Genomic DNA, 15,590 nt, shown 5'->3' on the forward strand with positions numbered 1-15,590 from the left:
CCAGGCCTGGGAAGGGACTGTGGTGACCTGGTCCGATGATCATCTTTAAAAAAGGAATGATTCAAAACAGTCCAAGACCTGGCACTATTGTTCAGAGAGCTCGCTGACACCAGATGATCCTATAGCTCTTTCTTCAACTCCAGCTTCCGTTTACCAAGAGCAGCTCTAAAAGCTGCTCTAGCAAGCTTAATAGCAGCTATGTCCTGTGGTATGCATTTTAATGTCATCATTAACACCCTTTTGGTCTGACAAAATGGTTGTCAAACCATCTACATGATTTAGGAAGCCCCCCTGGGCTCTGTTTAGTCAAAGTGTAGTTCATGTATGTACTTATACGTTCAAATACTGTAAGAATTTGGAGATCTGTGTGATCATCCTCCAGACAAATAAAGTCTTCCTGGCATGTTTGGATAACATCAATGTTATATTCCTCAGGGATGACATTCCCCCTGGTCCTTAGGCTTAGGTATGGCTTTGTCAAGGTCAGTTAATCCATGTTTTTTTTTTCCCAAATAAAAGATGCAGTCAGAGGGTTGAGGTCACTATGTGGGTTCCAAACCGGTGCAAAGATTAACAATGAAGTAAAAAAAAAACTTTGAGACAAAAATATTGTCAACAGTGGATCCAGCACCATGGCCCTTAAATTTAGATATAAAAGTCGGCTGTTCTAGGGCTTTTTTGGGAAGGAGATTGACCTGATTATATTGGGTTGTCAAATCGTTTAGCATGTCTCCCTCAACAGTATGCTTCATGTGGACCTGGACTTCTGAGGGAACTTCTGGATCATCTGCATAATATAAGTGGCAGTCCTTACAGGGATGAAGATTAAAATCCCCCAATAAAATAAACACCACAAACTGAGTTGAGTGGAAAAGGAAGAATGAATCAAGAAAATTGCCCACTTCAGAAACTACATCTGTTCTTTCTTTTAGCTTTTACACTTGTTGCAGATTGTTTTCAATTTTCAGGTTCATAATGTTTAAGGACCAACTTCAATCATGCAGTGTTTTTTTGTTTGTTTGTGTTTTTTCATATGTTTAGCATATTTGATTTTTTCAATAAAAAGTACATTAATTAGCATCTTTTGCAAGATTTGAGTTGCAGACCTGTGTAGCAGGTGCAGTATCTTAAGCATGGTTTTTGGATTTGTGAATTGACTGAGGTAGGCTGTGTCCTCTGAATGATGTAGTTTCTGCAGATGTCTCTTGTGGGCTCGCTTGAGATTATGCTACACATGCTGGATTGGGCATTGCAACCAATTCTTCTCTATGATGTTGTGATGGATATAAGGGTTTACCCAAACACCACTTAAATAATTTGTAAATGCTTTTTAGAGCTAATGAAGGTATATTGTTTTGCAAAATACTGTGAGAGAAGCTGAAATTGCTAGTCCTGTTAGTACTGTGGTACCTTTGAAGCACAGTAATAAATTAATTATGCTCAGAAAAATTAAAGACATGGTGAAGGAGACACTAGGGTTACCTTTATGTAAATGCAAAAGATGTAGGATGGCATAGACGAGGAATATTAGTCCTTTACTGAGAATAAGAATGTTAGCAAAGAGAAATCAAAAGGTAGGAAGTACATGAGGAAAATGAAGCATTTAAATTTAGAAGATGTGAGTGTCAAAAAAGATGATAAGTTTAAGATCATTGCAGAGTCCTCAAGTTACCTTGGTGCCCAGCTGCTTAGCAGGGATCTGACATCACCCCATCTGCATACTGGAGGATTGAGGCTTGCCTTGCAGACCTCACCGGGGAGGTTGTGCGACTGAGAGGGAGCACCGTCCTCTTCCTGTGGACACTTGAGGCCTGTGAACCAGTGATCTTCCTGGAACCCTGGGGAACCCTATCACTGAGGGCAGATGTATTTTTCTGCAAACTGCAATTGCTGCCGGACCCGTAAGAGGGGCAATACGAGGGGCCCGTAATCTCTAAGAGCCTCACCTTTTGTTTCTCTGTTGTTGCCTGCCTTTTAGGCCTACCCTTTACCCCTACACCAGTGGATCCTTGACTCGCAGGGCTCCCTTCAAGTTAATCACTCCGGGGCTGAACTGCTGATCAGAGGGGGCACCTTCTTCATGACAAGTGCTGCGCCCTCTTACGGTGGGCTGTTAACACAGGATCATCCTGCTGATAGATGGTATGGCTGGATTGTGAGTTTGAAGCCCTGAACTCCTGATGGGATTCCCCAAAGAGGGGGATTGTGGCTCTCTCCTCCTGTTGTTCATCTGGCTCTTGCAAAGAGTTGGGGTGAACGTGGAGCCTCATACCGTACATGCCCGCAGACTATTCTTTTTGTCACCATGGGACCATGACTTAGAAAAACAGAACCACCAGGACTTTGACCTCTGAGTCATGCACCTCAGCTGCGCTTGGCCTCCACTGATTCATCCAAAGGCTCTTTGCAACACCTGGAGGCCACCCTTGACAAGCACTCTGCACAGTTCAAAAGGGTTCTCCGTGCCACTTTGGGCACTAAAACATCACTGGAAGTGGAAATAGATGCTGTATCTTTAGATGTGAACTTGCTGAGAACGGACCACCACAAACTGTTGGACCAAGTCAACAGCACGGAATCCACACTGACCTCCATAGGCACCACTGTGCGTGAACTGCAGGCCAATCTGGGCGCCGCGATGGAGAAGGCGGCCTCCATGCAGCTACTAGTCGAAGACACTGAGGTACACTCATGATGCAACAACATCTGCTTCCTGTGGTTCCCAGAGCAAACTGAATGCCCCAGTGCTAAGCTCTTCCTTGCTAACTGGCTAATGTCTGCTGTGTTCGAAAGCAAGGTTCTCTGTTGAGTTGTTTTCTATGGAGTGTGTGCACCGCGTGCCAGGGCATTCACCTACATCAGGTACACTGCCATGCCCACTCATTGCATAATTTCTTAATACTTAATATTAGTGACCGAGACCTCATACTACATTGTTTCTGCATGAAGGGGCCCTGGCGTTATGAGAACCTCGTTAATAGCAGCATATCTGGATTTCATGGGCAAAGTGCAGTGTCTTAGGGGCTCCTACATGGCAGTGAAACAACGTCTGCAGGAGCTGCAGCTCGGGACCGCTGGAACAGGCCCAGTGGCGGAGAACAGACCCAGCTGCTGAACCATGTCCCGACAGCACCCAAATGGGGACTTGTTTATTATTATTTTTCCATGTTTGATTTTAGAGTACGGGTTGGGGAATTTTGGACAGAGATGCACATGTCTGCTGTGCTGGGGTGGGAGGCAGACGTCTAGGCTCCTTATTGTTCAGGTTTTATTTGTTGTCTTTTTGGAGTCTCTTAGTGGATCTATTGACCACAACTTGTACTTAGAGGGTGACACATGTGGCCAAGAATGGTGGGCTCCGTAATAGGTTGCTGACAACACGTTACACAGGGGAGTATTACATCCTGTACTGACACTCCAACCACTGACCTGCATGATAGGGTCAACAGCTGATCATATACCCCACAATACCATATCCCTATACAAAACGTGCTTATCTTAAATAAATTCCAACACCCACATTGCAATGCTCCGAAAAACACATCTCACAGCTGCAGAACTGCAAAAGATCTGTGCGAAATGGAGAGTGCAGGTATATGGCACATCTATGAAGGTCTACGTCCGAGGGGGTGCTCATCTAGATCGCACCATGGGTACCATTTGTCTTCAACATGCACAGGGTGGACACCAATAGGCAATTTGTGAAATTATAGGGTCACCTTAACTGAGATCCTCTCCACTGGTGGCAATCCATACCCACAACACTAACCAGTTAGGGTTCTAGGACACTTTCAAACTGGTGCTCTTTGGGACCCTTGATCATCCGTCGGTCTCAATACCTCCACCGCTCCCTCGCACGCAGCTACGTGTATTTGCAACAACAACACGTTCATAATTGGCTCACACACTGGTGCCTATGTGATGCATGGCAACTCGGACACCCACTCGAGGGTGAGTACTCCTTTCATTCCATGGTTCCTGAAGTGCACTCTAGGATAGACCTTCTTTGCACAGTACAGCTGGGTGCACTGATTACCTGAGTGGAGTATTTAGCCCGCACCCTCTCAGACCATTGCCCCTTGCTTGTCACTCTGCAATGAGGCAGAAAAGGCCCCACTATACCCACCTGGAGGGTCTCACTGTCCCTCAGTTTCATGAAGATCTGGTGCAAGGCACCACACATTATGTTGACCTAAACAAAAGCTCTACTTCATCCTGGGCACTGGAATGGAATGCACATAAAGTGGTTGTACGTGGTGACTGCCTGGTGGCTTCATGGAGGATATGTCGACTCTTACAGGAGGAATTACAGGAATTAGTACCCAATGTACAACCTTTAGAAGTGAAGGTGGCTAACCATTCTGCAACGGCAAGCAGCTTTACTGTTTGCACAAGCAGCGGTGTGAGGCAGAAGCGCAACTGGGGAAACATGACTACAAATGATGTACAGCCATGCAGCATGCCGTGGGGGATTGCTCAGGCAAGCTGCTCTCATGGCTATTAAAAAAGGACCAGTGACGTACGCTGTTTGAGGCACTCAGACTGGACAATTGCTCAATAATACATCACAGACAGCCATCACTGATGCATTCCAAGAGTACTTCCGAGGCCTGTACGTGGTGGCGGACCTCATCCCACTGGACCGCACAAAATGGTTTCTATGAGATCTGCCATTGGTTTGGGCTGAACCTAACAAATTGGGCCACACTAGATGAACCTCTGCAACTGGAGGAGATATGGGCAGCTATCTCACACATAGCCTGGAACAAAGCAAGGATAGAATATTATGCTACCTTCTCTGCACAAACTACATAGGACCTGATGGAGATATTTACAAAGCTAAAACTAACCGATGCCTCCTCGGTTTGCATCAGGGGCTCTGATCATGCCCTACCTAAATCTGGCAGGGATCCGCTGGATGTTCGTTCTTACAACCCTTTCTCTCTATTGAACCTTGACTGCAAGATCTTAGAAAGATTGTTGCCAAACTGCCTGTTTCCTATCTTCTACACTTTTGTACCTCTCGACCAATCCAGATTTATACCAGGATGCAGCACTTTCACCAACATCCGCCATCTATTATGCCTTATCCACGACACTCCAGTGGATGCTTTTGAGCGGGTGGCTGTGTCGTTAGATGTCAGAAAGGTGTTTGACACCCTGAGTTGGGATTTTCTCTTCCTCACCCTTGAAAGTATGAGGCTTGACCCTGGTTTATGGGATAGATCTGCACCCTGTGCGATAACTGGATGGCGTTTGTTAAGAGCGGGCAACTGATCTTGTACAGCCTAGCTGTTTGGAGGGGTACCAGGCAGGGTTGCCCACTCTCCCCGCTAATCTTCGCTCTTGTTGGCTTGACATCTTTGTCACTGGGCTCATCACTGGGGAATCCGCTAGCTGGGTGTACAACTCATAATTTCGCTGTATGCAGATGATGCCCTGGTCTACCTTTGTAACGTGGAAGCCACATGGCGAGCCTCATGCATTTGTTAAATGACTTCTTGAGAGATTTGGAACAGCAAGACATGGTCTGAATGACCAAGACAAAATGTGGGCACTGTTATAGCTACCCCTGAAATCGATTGGGTTACGAACTTGAGAAAAAGAAGAAAACTTCTTGGACTGTTTTTACAAAGATGTTACAATCCTTTTTAATTAGATTTATGTGAATTCCCTTTGCTCAGATATATGGTTTCCAGAATGTGAACAGCCACCTTTTACAATGATTGTTCATTAGATCAATTAATTTAGATCATGTTTCAATAATTTGTTGTTTGAAGTATCAACACATTGATGAGGATATTCACATATTCACTTTCAGAGATAATTAGATTCCAAACACTATAGAAACAAAAAAGGTGTCTAGATTAGGTGCAGATTGGTTGTACTAGTCACTAGACACTTTAATATTACTCCTCTCTAAGATGGTCACCACTTCAAAAGTTAGTAAATGATAAAATTGCTGTTTTTTTAACAACTAAACCCGGAGTCATTTCCGGTGCGGCCATGGGAGCTTTAGCTTATTCTTTTGTTTTTTTTCCTCATCATTTAGAGGAAGTATATATTTGTTGAATTTTAATTGGGTAGAGAAAACGTGGGGATTAGGTTATCCCCGGTTGTGTAGCGAGAAGCATTCATGGGCAGATTCAAGCAGCCATTTCAAGATGGCCGCCGCTTACGGAACAATTGCTTTATAGACGATTGCCACAGGAATGAGGCCCTGGGGGGGATTGCCGAGTTGGGCAAGGTCTCCCCCCCGGGGTTATTTGGGGAAGGTTGTACGGCCCATGGGCAATGTGGGCTATTTTTGGGCTACTTTGGGTGGGCGCTGGGGGTTATTTATAACCAGACATTTTGTACCGGCCACCATTTTGTCAGTAGTTGACACGGTGGCCAGTGTGAGGTTAAGCTGTGGTTTACATATTTCTTCCTGGGAGTTAGTGGCTCGCAGCATAGTGGTGGTTCAGTATTCTACATACAACCTCACTACAGTGGTTATTAGCTCGGTAGTTTCCCCTGCGTTGCTATCTAGGCGGCAGCTAGGCGTACTTAAAAACAAAAACAAAGTAGTGGTATTCGCTTTTACCGTCTGCGTGGCGTTGTGTGGAATAGTGGTAATTCGGATGGCGGAAGACAAAGTCCAGCAAGCGCTCCGGCTGCTGGGGGAGGCCTGGCGCACGGACCTCCTTCATGCTGAGGTGCGGCCTATGGCGCCCCTGGCGCGTAAGTCGGCAGTAGATGTGGCTGCGGCAGTATGGGCGTGTTCGCCTCCACGCCGTGAGAGGATCCGGGAGATGCAGGTGAGTCAAAGGGGGCAGGGCTGAGGGGGTGCGGGGTGGAACACGGCATTTCATGCGGGGAGGGAAGAGGGGAGGGTTATGTTTTGCCGGCTCGCCTGCCAAGTGGGTACCGGGTGTGGGAGGACAGGGAGGCTGAGAGCGGAGGTGATTTTCGGGGGGCTGCAGAGGTGGATATGGAGTCAGGTACAAGTCTGGAGGAGGGTGTTGTCGATCCGGTACCGGTTTGCTCCAAATGACCTACCATGCTGGTATGGAGCGAATCTGAGAGTGAAGAAGGGGTGGGGGGCGGAGCAGAGGAAGCTTCCCCGCCCATGCATGTAAGTCCACTGGGTAGGGTGTATGGTCATTGGGAACTGGCCCTTGGGGGCACAGGAGCAGTCCTTAAAAAGGAGGGTGGGCTATGCGACGGTGAAAGGGTGCGCGTTGGGGAAGGGGGTGCTTCACGGGCAGCGGGTTCACAGAGTTTGAGGGTTAGCTCTCAACCCAGCACATCTGACCTTTTTGGCAGGTGGAGGCGGGAACGAGTGATAGCTACCCAGGCAGGCAGTGTGCGGCTCAGCGGCACTGAGAAGAAGAGAAGGCGGACCCCAGTGCGGGTAGCCGGATGGCGTCAACAGAGGTTTCCTTTTTTGGCAGTGTGGTCAAAGACGCTCTTTGGGGAAGGTGGGATGATCGGGTCAGTGCGCCCATTGGGGTCGCCTTCCCTGGAGAGCAGCGTCTTGGCGCAGCAACAGGTGGTGTCATGAAGAGGGCGGCACGAACGCAACGGTTTGATGCAAGGGAGTGCTTGGTAAGTGACTGGGAGATGGAGGAATTATGGGACAACTTGGACTTTAATGTGGAGAGTTTGGAAGAAGGGGAGATTTCAGATGACGGGGACGTGGAGCAGTTTTGGTGGGAGGGCCGGGTTGCTTCTAATAATGTCGCTAAGTCTTTGCACGTCCAGTTACCAGAGCTTTGCCGGAGGGAGCCCAGCTGGTAAGGCGGAAGGCACAGGAGCGGCCACCAACCTTGGCGCTAGGTAAGGGCTCTTGCAAGGGAAAATCGCACATGGATTCCGTGGCAATTGAGCCAAAAGATGATGCTATTGAGCATGGGGGACGCTTGGTTAAAGGGGTGTACGTAGTGGATGCTGAGGTTGCGACAGACACTGAGGCATCAGTGTTGGTGACTAAGGTGGAGGATAAGCCTGAGCAGGAGGGTCACAAGTGAACAAAGCTGCCCTACATGGGCACAGCCAAGCCTTTGGGAGCTCATTTAATGTAGTCAACGAAATAAAAAAATTGGAAGTGTGAGTATGTTGAAATCTTAAAATTACTACATCGGGAGGTCAATTCTAAGGAGGGGTCGAAGGAGGAGGAATATGAGTTGGCTAAGAGGCATAAGGTACCGGCGAATATAGAAAATTGGACAGCTGCCTTCGTAATTTTTGTGAGTGTGTATGGTGAGTGTCACCCTGATAGGTCTGTGGTGCTATTTAAGTACATGGACGTTATCCAAAAGGCGCAGATCAATTATGGTGGGTATGTGTGGCTTCAATATGACGAGGAGTTCAGGGCACGGATGGCGGTGGACTCGGAGCTGCAGTGGGGTGAGATTGACGCGGACCTTTGGCAACATACCATGGGTCCAGCCAAGTTCGGTACAACTATATTTACAGCTAGTGGCCTTCCCATTACTTATCGGCCCTTTCGGGAGCACCCCACCCAAGGGGTGGGGCAGCGGCAGGAAAAGGACAGTCAGACGGGCAGCAAACCACCACCACGCGGGGTGGAGCGTGTTGGGACTTCAATAAAGGGACTTGCTCTCAAGAATATTGCAAGTTTCGGCATGAGTGCTCCAAATGCGGGGGCCCCCATGCCTTGGTGCACTGCTCCCGACAGACTTCACAAGGGGGACAGTAGGGACCTGCACAAGGACAGGGGGCTTCGGGGGGACAGTCTAACGGATCTGGGCAGCGTTTTAGACAAGGTTTTGCTGGAAAAGGCGCTTACTCCAGTTAAGGTACACCAGTTGAGATTCTGGTTGCAGGACTGTGACAGATCTCAAGACGCTGACAAGTTACTTCACAGTTTTGCTCATGGCTTTCGCCTGGGATACGTGAGACTGAGGGAGTGCAGGTGGGCGCAAAATCTTTGTTCGGTGCGCGGCAGGGAGGCAGTGGTTCAGGCAAAATTAGATATGGAGGTGGCGGAAGGACGCATGGCTGGCCCTTTTACAGCTTGGCCGCTGCAGAATTTGATTGTCTCGCCTATCAGTGTTGTCCCCAAGAAAGAAGCAGGAAGTTTCGGTTGATTCAACACCTATCCTGGCCAGAAGGCAGTTCGGTAAATGATTTTATCCCGGTGGAGCTGACGAGAGTCTCTTCTGCGTCTGTGGACGTAGCAATTGAGTTGGTGGAGAACATGGGGACTGGCGCATTGATGGCTAAAAGAGACATCAAATCAGCCTTCCGCTTGCTGCCCGTTCACCCCCTTGACTTTGAGCTGTTGGGAATATAGTTTCAAGGCAAATGGTATGCAGACAAGGCGCTACCGATGGGGTACTCTATTTCTTGCTCTCTTTTTGAGTGTTTCAGTACTTGCCTACAGTGGATCTTTACGATGGTCACGGGGCACAGACACATGACCCATTATCTTGATGATTTCTTTTTCATGGCCCCGCGGGATTCTCCGAGGTGTGCGGAGATCTTGCAATGCTTCCAAACAGTGATGGTGGACCTAGGTGTGCCCTTGGCCCCCGAAAAGACTATGGGGCCCTGTACCGCTTTGTCCTTTTTGGGGATTGAGCTGGATTCGGTGACTAGGACGGCCAGGCTTCCTGACGATAAGAAGGATCGGATGCTTCTGGCTATTCGGACTATGTTGGGAAAGACAAAGGTGACGGTGCGGGAGGTGCAGGTGTTGTTGGGGCATCTCAATTTTGCCTGCCGGGTGGTATGAGCTGGACGGACTTTTTGCAGACGACTGGGACTGTATTTGGCGGGGCTTTCCCTCCCTCATCATCAAGTTCGGCTCAAAGTGGGGGTGCGTGAAGACTTGCGCGTGGTGATGCAGCAGGGGCTCACGGTTTTGGTTTATATTGGCTGGGACTTTGGTGTGCGGAGGATTGGCCGGTTGCGTGGCTGAATGGTGGTCGCAGCATTGCTTTCCTTGAATTGTTTCCGCTTGTGGTGGCAGTATGTTTGTGGGGGCATCTTCTCTAGCACAAGCGGGTTCTGTTTCAAGTGGATAACCTGTCAGTGGTGCAGATGGTTAACAGGCAGTCGGCCAGGGAAGCCCAGGTATTGCAGCTGCTGCGAGTGTTCGCCCTCCAATGTTTGCAACAGGATATTGTGTTCAGGGCACGGCATGTTCCTGGTGTTGACAATGACATTGCGGACGCTTTGTCTCATTCGCAGTGGGAGAGAGTCCATGGGTTAGTATCGGGCGTGCCCTTGACCAGAGCAAGGATGCCAGACGGTATGTGGAACATGGGAACGGCGGGATGCTTCGACTGCTGATGGATTTCTTGGCGCCATCCACACGTCGTACCTACATGAGTGCTTGGCGGGAGTTTGTGAGATCGGGAGCGTGGAGGAGAGTAGGGCGTGCAGACAGGGTGGAGGACGTGGTCCGGTTCATTATGTCCTTGATTGCTCGGGGACAGTCCAGGGTGATGATAGCCGATAAGCTGGTGGCCCTGGGGTTAATGGGTTAGCTGTTTTGGGGATATCATCCATCGGCAGGGCAACTGGGGCAGATAATTCTCAAGGGTTGGGCCCGAGGGGGTGGCAAAAGAGGGAGGGTGAGACAGCCTTTGTCAGTGACTTTGCTGAAGGGCCTATCGGAGTGCATGGACGCGGTGTGTGTGAGTGAGCGGGAGTCTGTGCTGTTTCGGACGCTCATGTCGTGCATGTTTTTCGAGAGGGATGGATGTCCGATTGCGGCGGTACCCGGTGGCATTGCTCGGGCAGTGGTGGCAATGCACAGCGTTTAGGACAGGAGCGTTTTTTGGGCATGCGGATGGGACAGCAGTTACGGCCTATCAACTTTTAGTGGTGATGAGAAGAGGCCTGGATATGTTGGGGCAGGAAGGGGGGCAGTTTGGGCCCCTTTCTTTTAGGATTGGGGTGGCTACAGAAGCGGGGAGACGGGGATGGGGTAGGGCGGAGATCATGGGTCTGGGAGATGGAAGTCAGATAGTTTTAAAAGGTATGTGTGGTCCGGAATTGTGACCCACGAGGAGCTATAACTTTGTTTTTCTTCCTACAGGTGTGGTGCCCGGTCCGGAAGTTTCTTTCCTTTCAATTTGGGTGGTGGGACATTCGTTCATTAAATGGGCACGCAGACAAGCCTCCAGGACAGCCATCGGAGAGAACCTAGGTTTGGACAGGACCCGATACCAGGTCCGTTGGGATGCGAGAGGTAGTTTACGGTGGGGAGAATTGCTACCTTGTTTGAGTAATTTGGCTGGAAATGGGTTTTTGTCCTCATGTTTTGCTGATACATGCTCGGGAGAATGACTTAGTTAAGGCGACAGGACTTGATCTCATGAAAACCATGAAGCGGGATTTAGGGGAGATTCGGTGAGGTGGCAAGGTTGCCATGAGGTCTTTACAGGCTTTGTTCCGTGGCGGGTTTTGGAGGGGGGCTAAAAAGCCCAGTGCCATTGAGAGGGCGCGAAGAAAGTTAAATAAGGAGATGAGGAGCTTCTTTGAAGCCCGGGGCATTACGTTTCTAGAGCACAAGGACTTACGGTTTGAGGATGTGGAATTCTTCGGGAGGGGGGCAGGAAAGCTGGCTCGCCAGCTTTCCTGTTGGCGACTTTGAGTCCTACAGGACAAAAAGAATGACGTTCGGATAGCGAATAGGACAGAACCCTAGCAGTTATTGAGTTAGTGAAAGGGGGACAACAGATGGACTAGACGGACAAGAAGGTAGGCTGACATTAACAATATGACACTGGGCAGGGACGATTGGCCGGTTGCATTAAGAATGGGTAAGGTCAACAAACGAGTTAGACGGAAGAAACAGGAACGGACAAATACAGCTGGGAAAGGAAAAGGAAAGGGGAGGGACAGTAGGGTAGGAGAGAGGAGAGAATTCTGGAGAGGTCATGTCGATGTTCAGTGAGGTTTTAGTTTTGTAAGGCGAAGGTCAGGGTTATTGTTTGTAAGTGCACCTGTTTCCAATAAAGCGGCCTTTTCCACACTCAGCAACGGTGTTATGCTTTCCTGCCCTCTTCCCCAACAGCCGGTTTGGCAGGCACTCCGACTAACTGACGAGGTTGCCTGAGCTCCGAAAACTCAGAGCTCCGAACCGCGGCAAAGCGTTCTTATACAGACGCTTTCTGGTACATAGGGAACAGTGAGTATTTCGAAATGAATAATCTGAAGTATTGAGGCCACATAAGACATTTATTTAGTGAGTTATGGTTTCACATATTTTTATAATTTACAGCTTTATCGCGTATTGAAGAATTACTTGACATGGATTAAAAATCATCCCTTGTGAGGGTGAGTTCAGTGTCCGACATAAAACAAGTTTTGTGTGTTAATGATTTTCATTACTTTGACCGACACACACCTTTAAAAAAAAAAAAGCATAAAAGCATGTTTCAACACTTCAGTGAGGTTATGGGTAGTTCTGAACCTACACTTTTTCTTGACTTCATTTTTATTCAGAATGTGTACACCCGGTGTTTTTAAGGTGACAGTAAGTCTGTTTTTTTAGATTTAGAGTCATGAAGTCCACGTTTTTTGTTTGTATTTAATAGGTATGGCTCCCTCCACTAGTCCTGAGGAGGCCCATAGTTGAAGGGGCCGAAACGCGTCGACTATACATTATTGAGAGGTTGCAAGCAAGATTAAAATTCTCCTTTAAGGACTTGACATCGCAGGCCTTTCTATTTTTCCTCCTATGAAAAGAAGGACGTTTTAGGTTTGTGATAGATGAGGCAACCATCTCTTAGATGTGGATTTTCTTTATAGTTGTTAAGGAATTTCACTTGGCTTGTGGAACAAGGAGAGGACTGTTGGACCAACCTTTGATGTTCTATGTTTGATATTTAAGTGTTTTATGTATGTGATGCACACACGTAAATGTTTTGGGATGTGCTTATTCCTGTTATTGTACACAAAAGATTGTTGTAATTAGAGTTGTTGTCTTAGTTGATGGGGTTTGCAAAGATGTTTTGATAAAAGAGTAATTAAATTGCCAGCTCAATGATTGATTGATTGCTTCATTGCAGGCAACTTAAGATTGTATTTTTTCCTACTATCTGACCAACTTTTCAGATATCATATCTTTGGGGACATTACAGGCCTCTGGATAAAGAGGCCCAAGTCATGTCTGTTCCCCCAGTGCCATGTCCTGAACTGCACTGGTACGCTATAATAGGGACTCAACTTCAGTGGTGCTATGACACTTTCAGATACCTGGGAGTCTAAATTTATCCCTCAGAGAATTACATCAAGGAGGGCAATGTGAACAAGGCGATGCCGGTCTTCGGCCCTGAGGCTGTGTGTCGATCTCAAAGATGCTGGTACTGCCTCGATTACTATACTCGTTTGTGATAGTTCTCCTCAGAAGTTGTTTTCATGAACTGCACGGTCTCTTGCTTGAACTGATCTGGAATGGGGTTCGCCATTGGGATGCACTCACCACTTTGCAGTCACCATTACTAGGTGTACCCTATGAGTACCCACATGCCCTGAATTAATATCCTTCTGTGAAGTCTTAGGCAATTTACATTTGGTTATCCAACCTGACTATTCACCCCCTTTCAAGCAACACACCAGATGTCCATATCCCGAACGTGCTGGTGCAGATTTGTTCATGGCAAAGGGCCTCACTTGCCTTATTCCCAATCCATCGAGATATGGGACCTACCATGACTCACTAGCACTGACAGAAGTGTGACCCAAGGCCATGGTGGGAAGCAGGTGGCGGCCAGTTAGGGGGAAGTCTATCATCAGGCTGTCCTCATGTCTTTTCAAGATGTCTCACCTCTGCCTCTCCCACATGGGTGCTGTCTCCCTTCCCAAGTTGATGCGCTTCCTGCATGTGTGGTCCACTCACTGAATAGAAGCAGCTGGGACAAGCTATATCCCTACCTGCCCTAATTATTCAACATGACTTATTCACACCCTACATAGGCTCCACGGTTTTATCTGTTTCTGTCACTCTCACATATGTTTGCAAAAATTGCTTTGTATCACTTCAAATGACAATAATTGCATAGGTGAGCCAAGTTAACATTCCGTTTCCGACATGCTGAAACACATTGTATGGCTTGTTCTTGAACAAAGTGTTAATCTCATGTCATTTCATGTCTAAAAATGTATCAAAACACATTTGAAAAAAATATCTTTGCAAAGTTTGATAGCCCAAGCCCACTGAATAAAAATGTGTATATGGCACCACCCATAGGAAGGGTGTCCATATTGAAACAAAGGAGAAGCAGTTTATGATTGATAATGAAGGATTAAAAGATGAAATTACCTTTTCCTAGGCATGGTATAGAGAACATTGTGTATACAAAGTATGTATTTGATATTGCTCTGGATAGTTCTAACCCAGATATTTTAATTGATGGTGGTATCACGATTCCAGACAAGATGGGTGCTGTGAAAGTTCCTCACTGGGTTATATGTTTAGTCCTTCTGCTTTGTGGCAGCCTAGGATTGCAGCATTTAAAAAACATTGTAGAGGAGGAATATTGGTCCTTAACTAATAATAAAAAGGTTGCAAAAAACGATCAAAAGGCAGGAAGTGTATGAGGAAAATGAAGAATTTAAATTCAGAAGATGTGATAGTAAAAAAAGATGGTAGGTTTCAGATCATTGCAAAGTTTGGTAGCCCAAACCCAGGGATTAAAAAGGTGTATATGGTTGCACCCATTTGAAGGGAGTCCATATTGAAACAATGGAGCAGCATCTTATGAATGACAATGGAGAATTAAGAGATGAAATTACCCTTTCTAGACATGGAATTGAGAACATTTGATATTGCTCAGGATGGTTCTAAGGCAGATATTTGAATTGAGGGTATTATCAAACTTCCAGACATGATGGGTGTTGTGAAAGCTCCTTGCAGGGATATGTTTAGTCCTTCTGATATGCCTAGGAATGCAGAATTAAAAAACATATAATCCTCTGTATCCTCTGTCACAACTACATCTAAATATGTTCTTAGCTCTACATCTATGTTTCTTGATGATACAGTGGCAGTTGTAGTGGAAGGTGAAGTAGCCACTATATGATTACCTTTATGTAAATGCGAAAAACGTAAGATGGTGTAGAGGAAGAAGTTTGGTCCTTAACTGGGAGAATAGGAAGGTCAGCACAAAGAAATCTAAATGAGGAAGTGCATGAGGAAAATGAAGCATTTAAATTCAGAGGGTGTCAAAAAAGACGGTAGGTTTAAAATCATTGTAACATTTGGTAGCCCAAGCCCATGGATTAAAAAGCCATATTGAAAAGCCAGGCATGTTCTTAGCTCTACATCTATGTACCTTGATGATATAGTTTCAGTCGATGTAGTGGACTTAATATTTTTGTCATTAACTATTTTGTATGCAAGTTCGAGGTCTCGAATTGAGGAACGATCTGTGCATTTCTTGATCTAATTTCAGATTTTTTATAGTTCTTATTTAAGCTTTGCAGGTTAATCACATGGGGTGGCAAGAGATATCTTTAAAGCAATACAATGCATTGCCAAGCCATTGGTGCTTTCTCACAAATATTTGCTGTGGCAGAGGGAGTCCATACAAAGGGGGTTGAGGTTGTAGGGGGCTGGCCTGGTTTGT

Source organism: Pleurodeles waltl, chromosome 4_1 (assembly GCF_031143425.1).
Source record: "Pleurodeles waltl isolate 20211129_DDA chromosome 4_1, aPleWal1.hap1.20221129, whole genome shotgun sequence".
Taxonomy (NCBI): Eukaryota; Metazoa; Chordata; class Amphibia; order Caudata; family Salamandridae; genus Pleurodeles; species Pleurodeles waltl.